The sequence below is a fragment of the Phocoena phocoena genome, chromosome 18, assembly GCF_963924675.1.
Source record: "Phocoena phocoena chromosome 18, mPhoPho1.1, whole genome shotgun sequence".
Taxonomy (NCBI): Eukaryota; Metazoa; Chordata; class Mammalia; order Artiodactyla; family Phocoenidae; genus Phocoena; species Phocoena phocoena.
In genome coordinates this window covers 75,148,203-75,154,457 of record NC_089236.1, presented here as the reverse complement: position 1 = coordinate 75,154,457, position 6,255 = coordinate 75,148,203, and positions in this window count along the sequence as shown.

Below are 6,255 nucleotides of genomic sequence, written 5' to 3'. Positions count from 1 at the left end.
GCAGAACGAACTTTGTTAAGAAGGCGCCAAACCGGATATTGTCATTTCGAGAGGGAGAGAGGGGAAGAAACTATCCCTTTACGTTGCCAGGGGCGAGAAGAAAATCTGTCAGAGTAGCTCAGGGAAGACTCAGAGCTAAGTGCAGGGAGGAAGGGGTCCAAACTGCACTGGTGCTCTGAAAATGAAAGGTAACCCGCTGAAAGTTAGGGTTTGCTGGAAGTTGAAAAGATCAGGTCCGCTGAGCTTTTGACTTCCACATTATTCTGAGCCAGTGAAACGTGAGTGTTCCTGTGGTCAAAACAGAGCTGGGAGAAAGCTGGACATTTACAGCTGCGAGGGCAGGAGGTGAGAGGGAGCAAAGGAACCTCATACCTTTTCATCTTTAACTACACCTGCTTCCCCCGGAGTCCCCCAGGGGAAAACAAACACTGTAACCCTGCTGGTCCCTAATCTGTTTCCCTGACCAGAGGACAACACGCCGGACAATGTGAAGTCACAGCTGTTACTTAAAAAACAACAAGAAGGTTCTGAAATTCACATACATATAATGAGTAGATCAATACCAGGTACCTTTGCTTACTTACTTGGGTCTAGCTGTATATTAGATCCCCCCCATCCATTTTTTTTGGTTTTCCTCTTTAAAGCAACTTCTGAAGTTCATTATAAGCAGATTTCTCTTGTGAAAAAGGGCACAAATAACTCTTAGCCCGGGGCCATGGACACGGGATCCTCCAGGCATTTCTAGTTCCCTGATTTAGAAAAAAGACTTGTCTTTATGGCCACTGTCATTTCCTAGTTTGTGTCCTTTTATCCGTGTAGAGTAGCTCAGGGATATGAGGGCCTCTAAAACTGTCACACTGTTTTTAATGAAGACAACTCTGTATTTACAAGGCGAGATTTTGCCTTCAATTATGGCAAAATCTGTCAGAATGTAACACAGCTGGAACCTCTGGGGCCTTCCCGGGACAGGCCTTCTCCCCATATCCTCTGCTTTAGCTCCTCTCTGAAGTACCTAGATAATAGTATTTGATGCAAATTTCCTGAGTTGTTTTGCAGATGTGAAATCTCCACCCCACCCCACCCCCCACCCCCAAATGGAAGACCTGCTTGATGACCAGGAGCACAGAGCCCCAGGCCTCCTGGAGCCTAAGGACTGATAATGTTAAGCCCTGTGACACCACCCTACTGCCTTACCACCAGCCAATCAGAGAACTGTTCACAAGCTGATCGTGTATCCTGTGACCCCACCCTCTCCCGGGTTTTAAAAATTCTTTGCCGAAGCCCTTGGGGGAGCTTGCGGCTTTTCAGGGCCCGAGCCGCTTCATGACCTTGCAAAGGCTTGCAATAAATCTTTCTCTGCTCCAACTCTGACGTTTCAGTTTGTTTGGCCTCACTGTGTGTCAGGCACACGAACTGGGGTTAACAAGAATAGGCTAGGGCTTCCCTGGTGGCTCAGTGGTTGGGAGTCCGCCTGCCGATGCAGGGGATGGGGGTTCGTGCCCCGGTCCGGGAAGATCCCACGTGCCGCGGAGCGGCTGGGCCCGTGAGCCATGGCCGCTGAGCCTGTGCGCCCGGAGCCTGTGCTCCGCAACGGGAGAGGCCACAGCAGTGAGAGGCCCGCGCACCGCACAAAAAAAAAAAAAAAAAAAAAAAAAAAGGCTAGATGATGCTGTGATACCAACCAACCCCAAAATGGCAGTGGCTTAAAACCACAAAGGTTTATTTATGTCCATGCTGGGGGTCAGCACGGTCCCTCTGGAACCCACTGATGGCTGTGCCAGAGAGAAAAAGACAGCCCTGGAGGGTCCTGTACCAAGTCAAATGCTTGGTTCGAAAGCAACCCATCGCTTCCACTTACAACGCGTTGGCAGAACTAGTCACATGGCCTCACCCAGTACCAGGAATGGGGATAAAACAAGAAATATTCTGCAAAAAAACAGATAGATAACTGCTATCACGGGAAGAAACCATGGCAAAGGCACTCAGCCCCCTCCCCCAACCCCCATCCATTCTGACTTTGAGTTAACGTACGCTCCCTTTTGGTGGTTATTCTCAGAACGGTAAATATCTGTTCTGGTACGCAAGCATGATTATTAGACCTTTTTGTTTTTCTTTAATGAATAATAAGAATAATAAAAGGCATAGAAGTGTTTGTTATTATGCATGTTTAACTTCATATGTTGTAAGGAATCAAAATGGCTGTAGGTTGACAGGACTGCTTCCAATATTCTGGGCATTTTTAGATAAAATCAAGTGGAAGACCTCTCAAAGGATTTTTTAAATCTAGCTAAATTTTGTCAGCTTTTTCCTGTAGAAATTTCATGATCGTGTTTCATTATTTTACTTCTTAAAAACGGTATGAAATCCATAAAAGAGTATCGAGAGAGAGATGACTCGAGTTGAAAAAATACAATACACAGTTCTATGAACATTGACTCAGATCTTCTGCATAACCCCTATTGGGTTAAAATACAAATTATGATATTTTCGCTTGTGAGAACTTTAGAAAGATTCCTTTTGCATAAGTGTTGCCAAAAAAACAGCATGAATGGGGAGTTTTCTATGAGTTCTGTGTATTATACTCAGTGTAGCAGAGACCAGCAGGACAGCCCAGTGGTATGCTGTCTATTTTTGTTTCACTAACTACATCCTAGTAAGGACACATAATAATTGTAACGTAACAGAAGCTTTATGCTCCAACATAATGGTGAAAGAATATCAATAATGCAGGCTCCTCTTCAGTCTGAAAGAAGCCAAAAGGAACCATCAATGAAGGTTATGGTTCATCGGCCTAGAAATCAATAGAAAAACAAGTAATGACGCAGCACAGTTCATCCAAATTGCAAGGGTCTTTATGAAATCTTTAGGGGCAGGAATATATCTTCCCAAATATACTTTGATTTTAGAACGTTTTGAGCATACCAGACTGCCACGCTGTACTTTGCTGAAGGGCTACCATATCAGAAGAGCCACAAAGTTCAGTATTTGGAGTTTGTTTTACTAGCACAAAGCGAACCACAAAACAGATAAAACAGCTTTATGGCCGACGTCTGGGTAAATAATAAAACATATGGCCATACATTTAAGAATGTGCAGCTGTAAGTTACTGTAAATGCCCATCTCGAGACAGTGAAGGAGGTGACAGCACGTGGTCTACAGGAAGGTTTATTCCCCTAGACATCATGGGATAGATATTTATGATTCCCCGACCACTGAGGTGGGATTTGCTAATGGCCATGGGTTCTTTTTTTTTTTTCTGGTTGTTGTCGTTGTTTCTTTACTCAAGTTACTTTATTTATAATAGAGCTATTGTAGATTCAGGAAGGAACCAAGCTGCAACACTTCATACTTGATTTTATATCTTACACGTGTGTCTTGACTCTCTATGGCTGGCCTCCCACTAAATCCTCCTGTTGTCTCGTGAAGAATATTCCAAAGCAAGAGAAAAATTTAACCCAGTCTCTCACTCCTTGGAAGAGACTTGCTGCGTGGATGAGTAATATATAAGAAACTGAAGTTATGGCAGTGAGTTGAGAGAGAAAGAGTGGAATAGAAAAATCACATCTTTGCACCTGGTAAATTATGCCTTATGTCACTGGCACAGAGCGCAAGTCAATAGCTAACCACTGGTCATATATCTATCAGAAAACCAGGGAGTTCTAAACAAAATTTATCTTCAGGCCAACTGTATAATAAAAATAAGATCCTTGTATATCACAAAATTGTACTGTAGCCTAGCACCTTATTCCAAAGACTGTCCTGAGCCGAAGGTGGGCAGAGGAGGGAAAAAGTTTTAGTGAGTTACCATGGATTGTGTGTGTTTGGAAGGGAAGGACTTTTTCTCTTTTTATTTTAACTAAGACTTTATTTTCTCATAGCAGTTTTAGGTTCACATCAACACTGAAGGAAAGGTACAGAGATTTCCGATACACACCTAACCCCACACGTGCACAGCCTGCCCCGTCATCGACATCCCCCACCAGAGGGGACATTTGTTACAACTGATGAACCTTCGCTGACACATCACTACCACCCAGAGTCCATAGTTTACATCAGGGTTCACTCTTGGTGTTGTACATTCTATGGGTTTGGACAGATGTATAAAGACATGTATTTATACATGTATCCAAACTTATGGTATTGTACTGAGTATGTGCTCGCCTATTCACCCCTCCCCACCCTCCCAATGCCTGGCAACCACTGATCTTTTTACTGTTTCCATAGTTTTACCTTTTCCAGCATGCCATATAGTTGGAATCATATAGGACTTTGCCTTTTCAGATTGGCTACTTATACTTCCTTATATGCGTTTAAGTTTCCTCCAAGTCTTCTCATGGCTTGATAGCTCCTTTCTTTTTAGTGCTGAATGAAATAATATTCCATTATCTGATGCACCACAGTTTATCGATTCACCTACTGAAGGACATCTTGGTTGCTTCCAAGTTTGGGGATTTATGAATAAAGCTGCTATAAATATGCGTGTGCAGGTTTTCGTGTGGACACACATGTTTGACTCATTTGAGTAAATGCCAAAGAGCAGGATTGCTGGGTTGTATGGTTCGAGGATGTTTAGTTTTGAAAGAAACCATCAAATTGTCTTCCAAAGCGGCTGTACCACTTTCCACCAGCAAGGATGAGAGTTCCTGTTGCTCCACATTCTCACCAGCATTTGGTGTTTCAGTGTTTTGGATTTCTATTAGGTGTGTGGTGGTATCTCATCGTTTTAATGTGCATTTCCCTAACGACGTACGATGTGGAGCATCTCTTCATATGCTTAGTCGCCATCAGTATATCTTCTTTGGTGAGCTGTCTGTTAATGTCTTTGACCCATTACTGTAATCAGGTTGTTTGTTTTCTTATTGTTGAGCTTTAAAAGTGTTTTTGCTTTTGTTTTGGTTGTTTTGGATAACGCTCCTTTATCAGATGTGTCTTTGCAAATATTTTCTCTCAGTTCCCTGGATTGTCTTTTTATTGTCTTAACAATGCCGTTCACAGAGCAGAAGTTTTTAATTTTAATGAAGTCCAGCTCATCAATTATTTCTTTCATAGATCATGCCTTTGGTGTTGTATCCAAAAAGTCATCACCGTACCCAAGGGCATCTAGGTTCTTTCCTATGTCTTATTTCTTTATAGTGGTGATGTTGGTGATGTGATCTTCTGGCTGATATGAAAAGCAGCTGTAATGAGATCAGGGTCCCTTTTTGAACAGCTCTGCTCAACTAACGTGGAGATCATCAGGCAGACTACGTGCTTGGCACATAGGTGCTTTTGAGGTGCAAAGCAGAGCTCTGTGGCCTTGTAGGGTTACATTCTAGAGGGAGAGGGTGGAACAGAATGTAAACAACTGGCAAAGTAGATAATTACACAGAGTATTAGAGTGAGATGAGTCTTATGGAAAAAAGAAAAAAATAAAAATAAAACAGAGGCAGGGTAATGAGGTTTGGGAATAGGGGGTGTTACAATTTAAAACTGAGTGGCCAGGGAAGGTCACTGAGAAAGTTCCATTTGAGTGAGGATTTTAAGGGGAGGAGGGATTTAGCTGTGCAGCTATCTTGGGGAAGATCATTCTAGCAGGAAGCATAGCCAGTGCAAAAATCTTCAGGATTAGCAAGTGCCTGGCCTTTTTTGAGGATAAACAAGTGAGTCAGTGTGGAATGAGCAGTGAGATAAAGATAGAGAGAGAGTAGAGATAGGGGGGAGAGAGAGAGAGAGAGAGAGAGAGAGAGAGAGAGAGAAGGAAATAGGAGATGAGGTCATAGTAGTAGCTGATTGCAGTGGGTATGGAGTGTCTTGGATCTGGTAGACGTTATTAGGACAGGTATTTATTCTTAGTGATACGTTAAGCCACTGGACAAGTTTGAGGAGAGAGTGACATAAACCAATTTATCTTTTAAAAGGGGATCACTTTGACTGTTGAGAAGTATTAGATTCTGGCTATATTCTGAAGGTAGGACAAACAAGATTTTTTGATCAGTTGGCCTTAGGGACAGAAACAGAAGAGTCCAGGATGACTCTTAGGTAGGTTTGTTGTCGTTTTATTTTGCCTGAGCCACTGGGAGGATAGAGTTGCCTTCAACTGAGATGGGAATAGACTTTGGGGGGGAAATCAGTATAGTTCAGTTTAGGTGGGATGACAATTGAGGTATGGTATACAAGTTGTCCATGATTTTTAATGGAATAAAAATTCCTATTTAAATGTATTTAAGTTTTTGAAGATTAGTTTATTTAATTAAATAATTGAATAGTAGTATTAAG